General features: G+C 46.7%; 1 protein-coding gene across 19 annotated transcripts in view; it reads left to right on the forward strand.

Moving 5' to 3' along the window:
• FHIT (fragile histidine triad diadenosine triphosphatase) overlaps window positions 1-15229 on the forward strand; it is a 1440192-nt gene that overhangs the window by 1385479 nt on the left and 39484 nt on the right. The gene's annotated exons all lie outside the window — the stretch shown is intronic.

Here is a 15229-nt window from a genome sequence, read left to right on the forward strand (position 1 = left end):
GCATTATTCCACGTTACCGTAGTATTTTATTACACATCACAAGTCTGACACGGTTCTCTCCTTGGCAAAAAAGTGCTCCAGGCTAAGTTTCAGATTTTGTCAGTAGCAAAAAAAAAAAAAAGGAATTGTTAGCTACAATCCAGAAATGGCTGGGGAAACATACCTTCGAGTGCTACAAATTTGGAAAGGTAGAACTCCAGGTAGAAAGAGTAGAGACAAGTAAGCTTATGTCTTGCTGGTTTCTGTGTGTTCTTTGCTCTGTTCCCTGTTTGGGCACAAGATGCAGCTAGGCCAAGACTCAAGAGTGTTTCAGTGGCCCAGAGAGGTCGAGTTCTGATGTCCCAAGTGGAGACAGAAATGGAAACAGCACCCCGAGTAACTCCCTTCAACTCTTCTGTCTCTGTTATCCAAGGAAGTGGGTTCACATCTTCATGGATTCTCTGCTCACCTCATTTTGCCTTTCTCTTGGTGTGGCCCAGACCTGGCTGAAAGAGATTATGTGTTTCTCTCCATTTCATCCATCCAACCAAGATATATTTTTCTGGCATCTTGTCGCTGCCAAGCTTCGTACCAGACACTGTGGAAACCACAGTAAACTGGACAGACATGCAACCAGAACTCACAGGTGCCATGAGGGGGATCCAGGGCGCTCAGCTTTCGGTGGGGTGACGTCTACATCCAACACCTAAGAATATATGAGAGATTATGAGGAACATTCCAGCTCCTCTACTGCTGCCCGCTCCACCTTCTTAGACTGTCAGAGGGACAGGGAAGACTGAGATGGGAAGGGGCTGGTGCAAATTCAAGTAATTCATTTCCCAAATATCAGGCATTTAGCACAGTTTCTGCTACAGTTAGGAACTGCTTCTACCACTATTTATGTTCTTTCAAATCAACTTCCTTTTTCTCCCTAAATACGTTCATTGAAGAAGGAAAGATTATGTCATTCTTGGAACAGAAAAGCAGCATAACATGCCATAAGTAGAAGGCAGCTACCAAAGGAAATACAATGAAAGATTAAATAGTGTTATTCAATTTCATCTGGATTCTGTGCTTCGAGCCTGAGGACCGTGCTTTTCTGGTACAAAATGGGAGATCGTCAAGCATTAGAGCCGCGTGAAGGACAAAGGAGCACCAGACTAAACATGCTTCTGGAGACAGTGCAAGGAAGGAAAAGGATGTTGAAACTAAATCACGCCTGGGAGAGTCCACGTTCTTTAAGGCCATGACTCTGTACCACCTAAAACCACCTTGGGTACCCACAGAGGAATGTGTCCCATACACGGGGAGTAACCAGGAGGGCCCAGGGGAATGGCAACCTAAAGTTGGAAGTAAGGGACTGAGAATGGTAATGCATGGCTTTGCAGGCCTTCTTAAGGAGTCTGGATTTTCTCCTGAAAGAATGGAAAGCCAGGGAGGCAAGCAGATGGCCGGCTGGGGTGACCTGTCGTGGTGGAGAGATGGATGGTGAGAAGCAAGACTGGGAGAGAGGAAGTGCAAGGATGCTTTAGAGGAGCCCAGGGGAAAGAAGACGGGACAAAAACTAGGAGAGTGGAGAGGGGGAGGGAGAGGAGAAAGAAATGTGTCAGCTGTCTTGACTGATGGATGGGGGATATAGCGGGTGCTCCAAAATATTTTCTCCGTCTTGTGAGTCATAGACCTTCACTCTAGAGAGAGAGTGCAATCCAGTCACTCTTCTGCCACTTTTTGGCCAAGAATCCACAGTCCTCAACTCAGCCCTGAACGCCCGCCCCAGGCCCCCTTCTCACTTCCCGATGGAGGTCTCTGGCTCGTTGAGATTCCTCAGAGATGGAATCTGCAAGCCAGACTGGAGAGTTGGTAACGACATGGCCTCTTTGGTTCCTTATAGGGTTGGGGGAATTCTCAGCTTCCCCCATCATTTCCCACTTGTCTTAAGACATTGGTTTTAACTGGGGGTAATTTTACCCCCAGGGGGCGTTCAGCAATGTCTGGGGACATCTGTGGATGTCACAGGTGGAAGGGAGAGGTGTGCTGGTCACATCGAGCAGGTAGAGACCAAGGGTGCTGCTAAACATCCTACAGCACACAAGACCACCCCCCACAACCTAGGACTGCCTGACCCAAAATGTCAGTAGTGCCTGAGGTTGAGACAGAAAGTGGATGGCAGAGAGTGTCAGGTTGAGGGCAGAGTGAAAGCCATGGTGGGGCAGGCCCTTCTATCGGGAAATTATTATTTGCACTTAATAACCCGTGTGTTATTACAGGTGTGTGTGTTGGAGGGGCTTGGAGGTTGCGGGGGGCGGGGGGGAAGCATGGCTTCCTCTGCGTATTCCAGGTGCGGAATCACACCTGGGCCAGGTGACCCATCGAAGGAGGCAGCAGCTCACAATAAGCCTCCACGTTCGCAGACACCTAGGGCTCTGCTGCAGTGGCTCTGGTAAGGACGGAAGAGGCCTTGGGGTGACCCTTTATGGGCAGCTCACTCAGTCCAGTACTCCAGCAGGTGTGTTGGAATTTCAGGAATCTTCACACTGTCTTGGCTAGCCTCCAAGCCCTCCCAGAAAACAAGCATCTCTGTTTTCAGAGGATGGTAGCAATGATTACTTTTTCCTGGGGGAAGAAAATGCCAGCTAGATAAACACTTTGTGAATCACTACACGTCTCCTGCCTGCAAGCTTTGAGTCTATTTGTGAGACATTTATCTCCTTGTGTACTCACCCCCCCAAAAAATTATCATTTAATTATCATTTAAACCTAATAGCCTGAGGTACACCAATCAATAAGAAAAAGAATGCAGGAAGCTGAAGCTGAGGCATCATGGTATTGAACTCTCTGCAGAAAGCTAGGAGCCCTTCCTCGAAAATGAGCATCTTCCAGTCCACGGAGATGCTGAGAGAGGGGCCGCTGTTCTCCCACAGGACTGGGAAGTCAGAGAAGTGGCAGATGCAGCCATCCTGTTCTTTTTAAGAATTTGTTATTGAAGTATAGTTGATTTACAACGTTGCATTAGTTTCTGGCGTACAGCAAAATGACTCATATATATATATATATATATATATATATTCTTTTTCATGTTCTTTTCCATTATGGTTTATTTCAGGATATTGAATATAGTTCCCTGTGCTCTACAGTAGCGCCTTGTTATATATAGTGTTTCTTATAAAGTAGTATGCAGTTTGTATCTGCTAAGCCCAAACTCATAATTTATCCTTCCCCAGCTCTCTTTCCCCTTGGGTAACCATATGTCGATGTCTGTGAGGCAGACATCCTGTTCTGACTTGTGAGTGAGATGGACATTGGATTTCCCTTTATTTAATGGATGTAATCTCTGGATAGGGATGAACTGCCCTGCATGCAAACTGGGAGCTGTTTTCACTTCTGTAACCAGAAGCGACCCTGTCTCTATGGTGTGCGCACAGCACCTCCTAGCTAACTACGTAATCACAAACGGGGCGGGGGGAGCCCTCTGATTAAACATAAACGCATATTGAGAGACTTTTACAGTACTTCCTGAAGAATCAGGCGGACCTTCAGTAGACAAAGTAAGTCAGGATAGGTGAGAGAGAAACACCTCCAGACCTCCATTCTCCGCTGTAACTCGGAAGAGCTGGCTTCTCCGTCCACCGCTCCCCTGAGTGTGGCTGAGAGGTGTTGAAAAGTAAGTGTTAGAGAAATGCAGATCTAGAGCATATGTGCTTATAGCAAAGACACCCTACTTGGTGTGGGCACCAAAGTCCAAGTCCAGTGGTGGGTTTAAGTTTCCTTTCGTAACTTTGGAAGTAAATGACACCTTGCAAAGGCACTGCCTCAGTGGGCTGACTCTTTTTTTCTAGGGCCTAGAGTACAAGGGGCACTGAGAGAACCCTCATCTGGGTCCAGGTGGAGGTAAAGGAATGCCCTGGGTTCAGTATCCAGCAAATGCATCCAGGCTGACGTCAGTGAGCAATGTCACACAATGAAAATATCACTAAAATTCATTAGTAGGACTAAACCCATAACTTTTGCCATCCCTGAGCCCACCGGGAGTCCTTCCTTTGTGAACTCTTTAGGCCAGGGATTATCTTTTCATTGAATTATAGTGAAATCTGTCTTAAGTGATCACCCAGGGACCATCCAAAATCGGTAACTTGGTAGAGGTTGAACTTTAGCTAAAGGTCAAACAGAATTCTTCTGGAAACCTTAGGGGTTGCCTAAAGGTGAAATAAAAAGCCGAAATGAAAATTGACTTAATCCCTGGTTTATGAACCAAGTAGCACAGCTAAGCAGGCAGAGGGATGCGTTCAGCTCACAAATACATCTTGACTTCTCTTTCTGAAATGCCTCATCCCTTCTGGCAAGTGCTATGGCCTTTCTGGCTTGTTAGTCAGATGCCTAGCAACGCTTTCAGTTTTCCATGGATGCCTGTACATTTTGAAAACCTTTGGCTGCGTGTTTGGGACCATGGCATTGGTGGTGTTACATACCATTCCAGGTCAGGCCCTATTCATCGAATGCAGCCCACCAGTGCCTTTACGATTCTAAGTGTCTTTACCTGGGAAGAGGGAAATGGGCTGCATAACACTAGAACATGTATTCATTGTAGGAAGGACTTATTTTTAAGGGCGGGATCAGTATTCTGGTCTGTTATGCAAAGAATTAACTTTGAATTCTATCTATATATACTTATATAATATATATATATTCTATTTATATATGTTATATTTATATATATAGAAGTCTAGCATGTCAAATATAATAGATGCATAATCTATTTTCTAATCTTCTGTGTAGCACTTAGAGGAGAATTTAGAGCCATCTTGAGGTAGCTCTGGAGTTCCCAGGGCTAAAGCTAAGAAGGCAAAGAGCAGAGGAAGATGCAACCAGTACACTTCCCTTATTCCTTCCTGTAACTAGAGAAGGAATAAGACACATGGGGTCCAATCCCAATTGTGCCACATTTTGTAGCTTGGAGTGGTCACTGTAAACCACTGAGCCTCTGTTTCTTCATCTGTAACGAGGACAAAGCAATAAGAACACCAACAGCTGTCATTTATCGAACCCTTACGTCTCAAACCCTAGGCTGAGTGAAGACTTAACGTACGGTGTATCTTGTTGAATTCCCATCGCAGCAGTTCAGCGTGGGTGGTGGTGTCTTCGTTTGAGGCGATAAGAGGGTCAATGAAATATTGATTAGAAATACCGACTTTGCAGGGACGCTGAGAACATTCAGTAACGTGGCAGGTGAAAGCCATGAGCACAGCCTGTCTCCTGCCTGGGAGTAGTTCTGCAAAGTCAGTTTTATTCCTCTTCCCATAGAGATGGGCACTAACTATGTGTCCCTGTGCATTTCATGACCATGCATTTCAGAATCCTGGCACTCTGATGGGTTGGAAGTTCCCCTACCATTTGTTCATTTCTCACATATTTCTTTGAACACTGCTAAGTGCTGGGGGCACAGTAAGGCTCTGAACACATCTGTTCTCTGCTGCCTGAGGGGAGGTGCCCAGGCTCTGTTGCCCACTTCAGGTCCGGCTGAAATGGAGGTGGAAGGAAAGGCATTAGGGAGGTGGCCCTGTGGGGAGAGGCACTGGCTTGAGGATTTCTTGGTACGGAAGCAAGGCTAACTCATTATGCCCAGAGCAGTATATCTAGGTCTCTTATTGTTGTGTATTAACGTGAACACACATTTGGGCAATCTATACACAAGAAACTGGTGTTTTGAAAAAATGATGTTTTTATGAGGTGAAGCCGTACACACTCTCTATACCTTCCTCATGTAACTAAAGACTTATTTGTGTTAATGGTAATGGAGCTCATGTGACACACAGGGCTAAGTCAGCTCAGCTCAATATTCTAACTGAAGGCTCCCTGGAAACCAGGCAGACCGCAACCACAAAGGCAACCTGTGGAGAAAGCCCAGCAGTGTCTTGTGCGTGTGAAGCTTTGATTCTGCTGGCTCCAGCTTCCTGGAGCCTGGCTCTTGGTATGTGTCCAGAAGAGCTATCCCACTTCCCTTAACAATATTTATTTTTCTGATCACAGTTGTTGCTTCTGAAAGCGCTCCAGAGCAAGAAGGGCACACGACGATGCCATCTTCTTTCCTTTCTTACGCCCAAGCTCATGTACCAGCAGCTGAATGGCAAATGTCTCATGACGAAGGCCTGTAGACTCGGACGCAGCTTTTCTCCCTGGCTGAGGTCATGGTTGACACCAAGCCATTAGCTTCACTTGAGATCAGTATAACTAATCCCAAGTCCCCGTCCTCTCTCTCCCTTTCCAGCAGTGGTATAAGGGCAGGTCCACCAGCTAGTATATGCATTAGCCATGATCAATTACTCTTCATCACGTGATGTACATTCAACTCTATATAACGGTGAGACTTCTTACAAAAGCTGGTTGATTGGGGGGAGGAATAAAACAGAAGACTGACAGGAACCTTAGACAGACAGCTCACTTCTACTTATTGCCTCCTAAGAGCTTCAGAGAGGATTTAATGGAAATAGTAATTCTACGTTTTTCTACACAAGACCCTTAGGATTCAACCAAAGCCTGCTCTTCTGTGTAACAGGCCTAAAGAAGGGCCTACAAAAGAAGACCCTATCCCAGCGTTGTCAAGTTATGGCGCACGTGCCAAATCAGACCTGATGCTTGTTTGTTTGTTTGTTTTGCGGTACACGGGCCTCTCACTGTCGTGGCCTCTCCCATTGCAGAGCGCAGAGCACAGGCTCCGGACGCGCAGGCTCAGCGGCCATGGCTCACGGGCCCAGCCGCTCCGCGGCATGTGGGATCTTCCCGGACCGGGGCACGAACCCGTGTCCCCTGCATCGGCAGGCAGACTCTCTACCACTGCACCACCGGGGAAGCCCTGATGCTAGTTTTTATTAGCGAGGTTTTACTGGAACACAGCCATGTGTGTGCACTGTCTATGGTTGCTTTCTCACTACAGCGGCAGAGTTAAGTATTTGCGTCACATACTGTACGGCCTACAGATCCTAGAATATTTACTGTTTGGCCCTTTACAGGAAAAAAAAAAACGTGCTTTCCTCTGTCCTGTCCTAAAATAGGGATGAAAAGTTTAAAAAACATTCTAAACACAAGCTCCGTGAGGGCAGGGGCTGTGACTCCTTGGCTCACCTGAGTATCCCCAGGGCCTCATGGGTAATAGGCACTTAATGCAATATATTAGCCTTCCCTCACTCTCTGGAAGTCCCCCTGACTTCTGTTCTTTATCCCATCCCCTCCCACTGACTGTAGGATTGGCATCCCGGCATTATCATCTGTCTTCAATCTCACCTCCTCCGTTTGCTTTTCGTTATCAACAAAGCTTAGAAATAAATGCTGTTCACCATTAAAGAGATGCTGCTGACCCCCTTACAGGTGCAGGCTCTGGGGGATGGGATCAGGCCCCAGACCTTTTAAGAGATGACTCTAGTAGGAGAGAAAAACAAGGCAACACGCAGACATCCATCTTCTCAGATAGTGAGAGGAAACAGCGTAATATAGAAGTATTTGTGCCGGAGCAGATGCGTTCAGATAGAGATGTCAGAAAAGGCTTCACCCAGGAGGTAACACTGTAACTGAGAAGTCAAGGACAAGAGGCAAGTCTGGAGAACCCGGGGGGCAGAGAGTTTTCCAATTAGAGTGAATAGCGATCGCAAAAGCCACAGGTCCAGGGTGAGCCTGCCATGTTCAGGAAACAGCAGGAGGGCCAGTGGGCCTGGAACGCTGGTGAGCAGGCAAAAGGAGATGTGGTTACAGAGGCAGGCAGTGGCCTAGAGTCTTGCGGGCCCAGAATGAGACTGGATTTGGGGGATGTCAGACAAGGAAACAATGGGACTTGAGTCTTACAAGGATCACTCTGGCTGGGTTGAAAGCAGATGAAAGCTCAAGCAAGGGGGCCAATTAGAAGGTTACCACAGTGGTTTATGGTAGAGATAATGGTGCAGTAGAGGTGGAGAGAAGTAGGCTATTTGGCAATGTGTTTGGGAAACACAGCAGGTAGATTTTGTTGATGGAGTTGAATATGAGCCCTCAGAGGCTAAGAACTTCTAGTATTTGGCTTGAGTAACCAGCTGAATGGTTAGTGATATTTACTGGAAAGACTGAACTAGGACGGTGGCTATAAGTAAGGTGTTCTCTCTTGGTTATAAGAAATGTGAGGTGCCCGCTACCCATGCAAGAGGAATCATCAGGTAAACTGTGGAACACACATGGCTGGAACTCATTAGAGAGCCCAGACTAGAAACACATGTGGCAGTCATAGAGATGGCATGTAAAGCCATGGCCTCGAGTGAGATGACCTGGGTGGGAAGGAGAGCAAAGTAAAGAGCTGAGGCTCAAGGTCACTCTGATGTTTCCAGGTTGAGTATGGGAGAGTGGGAAAACTTTCTAGGCAGACAGAGGGTCCTACAGGTGTAAAGGGCCTCAAGTGGACCAAACTTGGAGACTGTGGCTAGCACACAGTGAGCATGGGAGAGAATGAAGCAAGATGAGGTCAGAGAGTTTAGATTTTATTCCATGTGTGATGGGAGGGCAGGGACCAAAGAATCGGAGTTACAGGGTTTGAGAATCTGAGTTCTGGAGTCAGAAAGCCTGAATTTGTCTATAAATTCTGCTAACTTACTGGGCCAGGTAACCTCTTTGTACCTCCCTTTCCTCATCTGTAATAGAGAGATGATACTAGTACCTACCACACATGGCTGTCGTGAAGATGAATTGAAATGATGTGTGAAGTGCGTTGAGATCAGTGCTGAGTGAACAGTAAGTGTTCATTAAATGTCAGCTCTGATTCTTGGAGAGAGTCACGTGATCTGATTTACACTTTTAAGTGATGCTGAACATTAGTGGCTCAAAAGTAGAGGAAAGGAGATATTTAGGAGGTCACTGTGGTCATCTAGGGAAGAAATGGGAGTCCCACCTCTTTCCGTGATTTCACGTCCATGGACCACCACTGTTTCCACTCTGTTCTCTGAGCTGTTGGAGCAAATCAGGCTCTCATCTCGCACTTAGCTGTGAAATGTCCTATATTGTTGTTTATCTCGCATCTCTGTCCCATGAGCTCCTCAAGAAAAGGGCCCTATCTTGCACTCTTCTTCCTTAGAGCCTGCCCTCAGGTCCCTAATCAGCATGTGATGATGATGTGTAGCCATCACCCGCTGAACGAACGGACACCTCGCATGCACCCGAATGAACACAAAGCACGGCATATTTCCTAGGAAATTCAAGTTGTAGAGCAGTGGGAACAGAAAGGCTGTGAGCCGCGGCCTGAGTGCCTTCAGCAACCAGCCAGGAGGAAGGTCGTTCCCTAAGGGGGCTTCCAGCCCGTGCTCTAGGGAGAGAGCTCCACGGCAGGCACACAGACCTTTCAGGCTCATTTAAATCCCGCGGACAGGTGTAAAGAGCCGGGCAGGCAATTCAAATTCATTTCGGAGGTCACGGCGCCAGACTTTGACTGTGTTAGCTCACAGGACCATTAATGGGCTAATGTGCTCCATCACCGTGAGAGGGAATCAAAAAGACTCTAATGGGGCTTCATTATATCCATCTGTCCATCCTTCACTTCTTCTCCATCGCTCACCACTTGACTCCAGAAATGGGAACACCCCTAAATAATTAGATTTATCCTAACCTCCTTTATGCGCCATCAGTCCTCTCAGAGGCCATCTGTGAGTTTAGTGTTCAGACCTTTAAGAATCATGCTAATCAGTCTTTTTCTAATTTAAAGTTTTCAACTGATGACCACAGTTGGAAACTTCTTGCTGTGACAAATGGGAATCCATTGTAAGATTCTGTGCTAATGTGTCCTCGGAAGGGCCACACAGTGGGCCATTTCTAAGAAAATAGTGAGGCAAAGAGCGTAGGACCTTGGAGGCAGGCAACAAGTAAGACAAAACAGAGTCAGCGAGGGGAGAATTTTAACTGGTTTGTAATATGAGTGGGAGATGATTTGCTTTAATTCGTAGAATCAAAAAGGAAGGAGCCTGCGGTATGACCTGTAGGAATGGATGTGTATTTTGGCAGTGCAGCCACTAGCTTGTGGCTACCCCATCGCTGAGGTTGCTGCCCAGAGGGAAATGATTTAGGAGTGGATTTTCCACCCCCTGCATCCTCTGGGCCTGTGGCTTTGTCAGTTGAGGCTGGCATGGAATGTTACGCAGATTTCTGTGCAGAGAGGTCATTCCTGCATTTCAGTGGTTTGAATCTGGTAGGAGAAAGGACACTTTCTGACACAGTATAGTGACGTTTACTGCAGAACCTAAACACCCCCAGGCCCTTAGTGGGGTGAATAGAAATAATCAGCTCTGGTGTTAGGGGGTTGAGTGCTCAGGGGAAAGACAGATGCTCCATTAATTACTTGTTGAGTGAATAATCAGAGTCTCAACTGGGAATTAGCGCCTAGAGCAGTACTCCCCAAACTTCAACATGCCCATGAATCTCTTGGAGATCTTATTAGAGGTTTTGATTCAGTAGGTCTGGGGTGGCGCCTAAGATTCTGCATTTTTAACAAGCCCCCCCAGGTGAGGTTGCTGGTCCAGAGACCGCACTGGGTGTAGCAGGGGAGGTTAAGAATTTGGGGAACAGAAAGAACCAGGTTTAAGTCCTGGCCGCTTACAGGCTGTGTAGCCTCAGGCAGATTACTTTTCTCTGCGCCTCATTCCTTCAACAAGTAGTTATTGAATTTCTATCATGCTCCAGAAACTTGCTCAGGTGAACAGCTGGAACAAGATAGAAAATGTCCCTGCTCTCCTGGGGTTTTTAGTCTGGTGGGGCAACACATAAGACAAAAGGTAACAAAGCAAAAATGTCTAATTATAACTTGTGATGATTGCTACTGATAGTAACAGTGGGGGAAACGTGTATTGAGCACCTACTAAGCGCAAGGCACAATCGAAAGAATTTCACATTATCAGCTGATTTAATCTTTATAAACACCTTGATCACATAGGTACTCTTATGCCTGTTCTCAGATACAGAAGTTGAGAAACAGACATGAAGTCTCTTGCCCAAGTTCACGTACTAAAAGGTGGTAGAGACAGGATTGGGAGCCGGGCGTCCACCTCTGGAACCCGTGCTGCTGACTAGGGGTCAGCAAACTCTTCCTGTGAAGGGCCAGCTGGTCAATATTTTAGGCTCTGCAGGCCATTCAGTTTCTATTGCACCTACTTAATCCCGCTCTCGTAGCACGAAGGTAGCCACAGACAATATGTAGCGAGGAAGCGTGACCGTGTTCCAGTGAAAGTTTAGTTACCAAAACTGGTACTGGGCCAGACTGGACCCACAGTCTGTACTTTGCCAACACTGGTTTCTGATCATTATCCTAAACGAGCGCTTCTCACATTTGAAAGCAGCCCTGCCCGATGTAGATACAATGTGAGTTTTAATAATATTTTTATTTAACACAAAATACCAAAAATATTATCATTTCAATAGATAATCACTATAAAAATGATTACTGGGATATTTCACATTCTTTTTTGCCCTGTCTTCTAAATCTGGTGTGCATTTTATACTTACAGTGCATCTTAGCTCAGACTAGCCCTGCTTCGAATGCTCAATAGCCATCTGGGGCTAGTGGCTCCTGGAGCTGGACGAGGCAGTTTTATATTACTTAACACTCACCCGGGCTGGAGTCAAAGGTTCTGCATTTCTAACAAGCCCCCAGACCGTGCTGGTCTGTGGTTCACACTTGGAGTCCAAGGCTGCCGACGGCCAACCTCTGCATGCAACATAGGGTGTGCCAGGAAGGCTCTTTAAAGGGGTTAGATTCAAAAGGAAACCCAAAGGAAGAGGAGGAACTAGCTAAGAGAAGAACAGTGCGAAAAGGTGCTCGAAGCGGAATTCGAAATGTACGTTAAGTGAGGTGAAGCTGCAGACACTTAGCATTGAACTCAGTCTGGTATCTTGGGGTTTTGTTATAATGTAAAGGCTGGGAAGATGTATAGCTTTTTGACCCCTCACAAACAGACTAGATTACTCACCCCTGTCCTGTGCTCTCACAGTTGCCCAGATTTTCCTCATCACGCACTTTCCACACTTTCTGGGGGTGCTGAATTATTTTCTGGGTGGCCCCCCAGGGCTACATCAAAGGCCAGACTGGCTCTACCAAGGAGCTCAGGGCGGTTAACGGTGGTTTGAGGCATAAGCAGGTTGCTGTTATAACACTGAGGTTTTCTGGCGGTCTGACTATAGAGCCCTTTCCCTCCCCAACTCCCCCTGCCCAAGCTCCACTATGTGAATAAAGGGCCTGCGGGGTCCTTTTCCCTTCTTATTCTAACAGTTTCAGGCATCTGCATGGCATTGCCTGGTCTAGAGGGAGACAGCGGGCAAGAAGGCTGGTGCTGGCATTGCTGCCTCCGTTTGCGTCCCAGCCCTGTGCCTGCTTGCACCAGTTCCCAGGCCTCTCTGGGCCCAGCCTCCTGGTACAAGAAGTACCACCCTTGGAGGGTAGCTTTGAAGACTGATAAACTAACACATGTAAAGTGTGTGAAACAGTGCCTGCATACAGTAGGTGCTCACTGCTCTCTTAGAAATTGCTTTCACTTGTACTGTTGCACGTGTTTCTTCCGGAAGCCTTGGGAAAAAGCAGGGCCAGCCATGGTCTGATCTCCATTTAATAGTGTAGGTGAGGAGACAGATTCAGGGAGTGGCAGCAGCAAGGCCAGCGGGGGCTAGGTCCCAAGTCCAGGTCTTCTGACTGCAGATTCAGTGCTGAGTGCGAGGGGATTAGAGGGCTCCCCAACAGTGGGAGAGACAGCTGTGGTAACCCAGAAACACAAGGCCGTGACTGAGGAGAGGAACTTCCCCGATCAAGGTGTCCAATGGCACAGAATGTGTCTTAGTGGTGCCGCGACATCGCTGGGCTACTTGGGGACATAGGTATCCTCTGTGGGTCTAAGAGCTGTGAGCCATGGATCCCCCAGGGAAGTTTCATGTAAAGGGAGTGTGTTTGTGTGTACACAGTTCTCTAGGGAAAGGAATCCTAGCTTTGATCAGATTCCCAAAGGTGCTGACATGCCTAAAAATAAGAACTCCTATTCTAGAGGAACTTAGATGTAATTTGTAATTTGTGAACAGTCTCCATAACGAATAGCCCGTAGTTTTTTACACGTGAGCTTGTACACATACTAAGAAATCAACAGGACTGGTCTAGAAGGAGCAAAAGGCAATTCTTCTGAAGACTCTTCCAGAGTGTCCCTCGGATGACCCCTTGGCATTGTTCTCCTGCGTAGGCATTGCCAGTGATTTGCTGGGCCAGGGAGACATCCGGCCTCGAGCTAATTGTTTCACTGCTCAGAGCCCCTATGTCCTGTCAAGTGGGATGTGGTGGGGAGGTGACAGCTTCTACTTCACGAGATTCTCGGGGAGTGGGGGGATTGAATGCTTTCACTGTCACACGCACACCAGCTGTAATAGGCCCTCAGTGGAGGTGAGCTTCCTTCCTCTGTCTGGCGTCAAGCTTTCCATCAGATTCATTCCAATAGACATTCTTGGGGAATTGTCTTTTTTTTCTTCTTCTTCTTATTCCTATGCTTTCCTTCCCGAACCAAGGTTGCATCTCTTCCCGAGAAATTACTCCATGTCTGTGGCCTCTATGAAGCCGACTTGTCCTCTCTCTTGCTCTTTCCGTCTGTTATTACATCTTGGGAAAAACTATCTGTCCTTCCCTCTCAGATGCTGTTCACTGGGTTGAGCTATTTTATTTGTTGTTTTCCCCTTATGCCTTTCCTAGTTGGCAGGTGATACTTTGGCCCATTATCTCCTCATGTTAGAGGTGGGAAGAGAACAAAATATCACCGCTGCTCTCACTCTAAGAAAAGGTAAATTCTGTTTTGCTGCGCACGGGAAACAAGGAAGCAGGTATTTCCAGCAGTCATTTTCTGTTTTAAATAAAAGAAGCTGCATATAAACTTGGAAACGGCCACTACCTCAGTCTTTTTTTTTTTTTACAACATCTTTATTGGAGTATAATTGCTTCACAATGGTGTGTTAGTTTCTGATTTATAACAAAGTGAATCAGTTATACATATACACATGTTCCCAGTTCTCTTCCCTCCTGCATCTCCCTCCCTCTCACCTTCCCTATCCCACCCATCCAGGTGGTCACAAAGCACCGAGCTGATCTCTCTGTGCCATGCGGCTGCTTCCCACTAGCTATCTACCTTACGTTTGGTAGTGTATATATGTCCATGCCACTCTCTCGCTTTGTCCCAGCTTACCCTTCCCCCTCCCCGTGTCCTCAAGTCCATGCTCTAGTAGGTCTGTGTCTTTATTCCCATCTTACCCCTAGGTTCTTCATGACTTTTTTTTTCTTAGATTCCATATATATGTGTTAGTATACGGTATTTGTTTTTCTCTTTCTGACTTACTTCACTCTGTATGAGAGTCTCTAGGTCCATCCACCTCACTACAAATAACTCAATTTCGTTTCTTTTTATGGCTGAGTAATATTCCATTGTATATGTGTGCCACATCTTCTTTATCCATTCATCTGTTGATGGACACTGAGGTTGCTTCCATGTCCTGGCTATTGTAAATAGAGCTGCAATGAACATTGTGGTACATGACTCTTTTTGAATTCTGGTTTTCTCAGGGTATATGCCCAGTAGCGGGATTGCTGGGTCATATGGTAGTTCTATTTTTAGTCTTTTAAGGAACCTCCATACTGTTCTCCATAGTGGCTGTATCAATTTACATTCCCACCAACAGTGCAAGAGGGTTCCCTTTTCTCCACACCCTCTCCAGCATTTACTGTTTCTAGATGTTTTGGTGATGGCCATTCTGACCAGTGTGAGATGGTATCTCATTCACTACCCCAGTCTTACTCTTAATTTAGAAGCACTGAAACGATCACAGCATGCCAGCCATTTCTGGGATTTGTTGCATGGATTCTTTCCACCCTCCTAGGTCGAGGCAGTGTGGCAGAGCAGTGGCTGAGGCCAAGGGCATGAGCTTGGGAGTCGGAGAAGCTTGGTTGTGGACTCCATCCTTACCTGTGACAGCTGTGTGGCCTTGGACACATCACACAGCTCTTCTGAGCCTCGGCCCCTGCACAATGAGTAGTATGGGTATGCGTACTGTATTCACGTGCTAGGGCTTCTGTAACAAAGTACCACACACTCTGTGGCTCAAACAACAGAATTTTGTTGTCTTACAGTTCCGGAGGCTAGAAGTCTGAGATCACAATGTCAGCAGGTTTGGTTCCTTCTGAGGCCTCTCTACCAGGCCTGGTCTCTGGCATTCCTTAGCCTGTCGATCCATCAACCTGATC

This window comes from Lagenorhynchus albirostris, chromosome 10, assembly GCF_949774975.1.
Source record: "Lagenorhynchus albirostris chromosome 10, mLagAlb1.1, whole genome shotgun sequence".
In the NCBI taxonomy this organism is placed as follows: Eukaryota; Metazoa; Chordata; class Mammalia; order Artiodactyla; family Delphinidae; genus Lagenorhynchus; species Lagenorhynchus albirostris.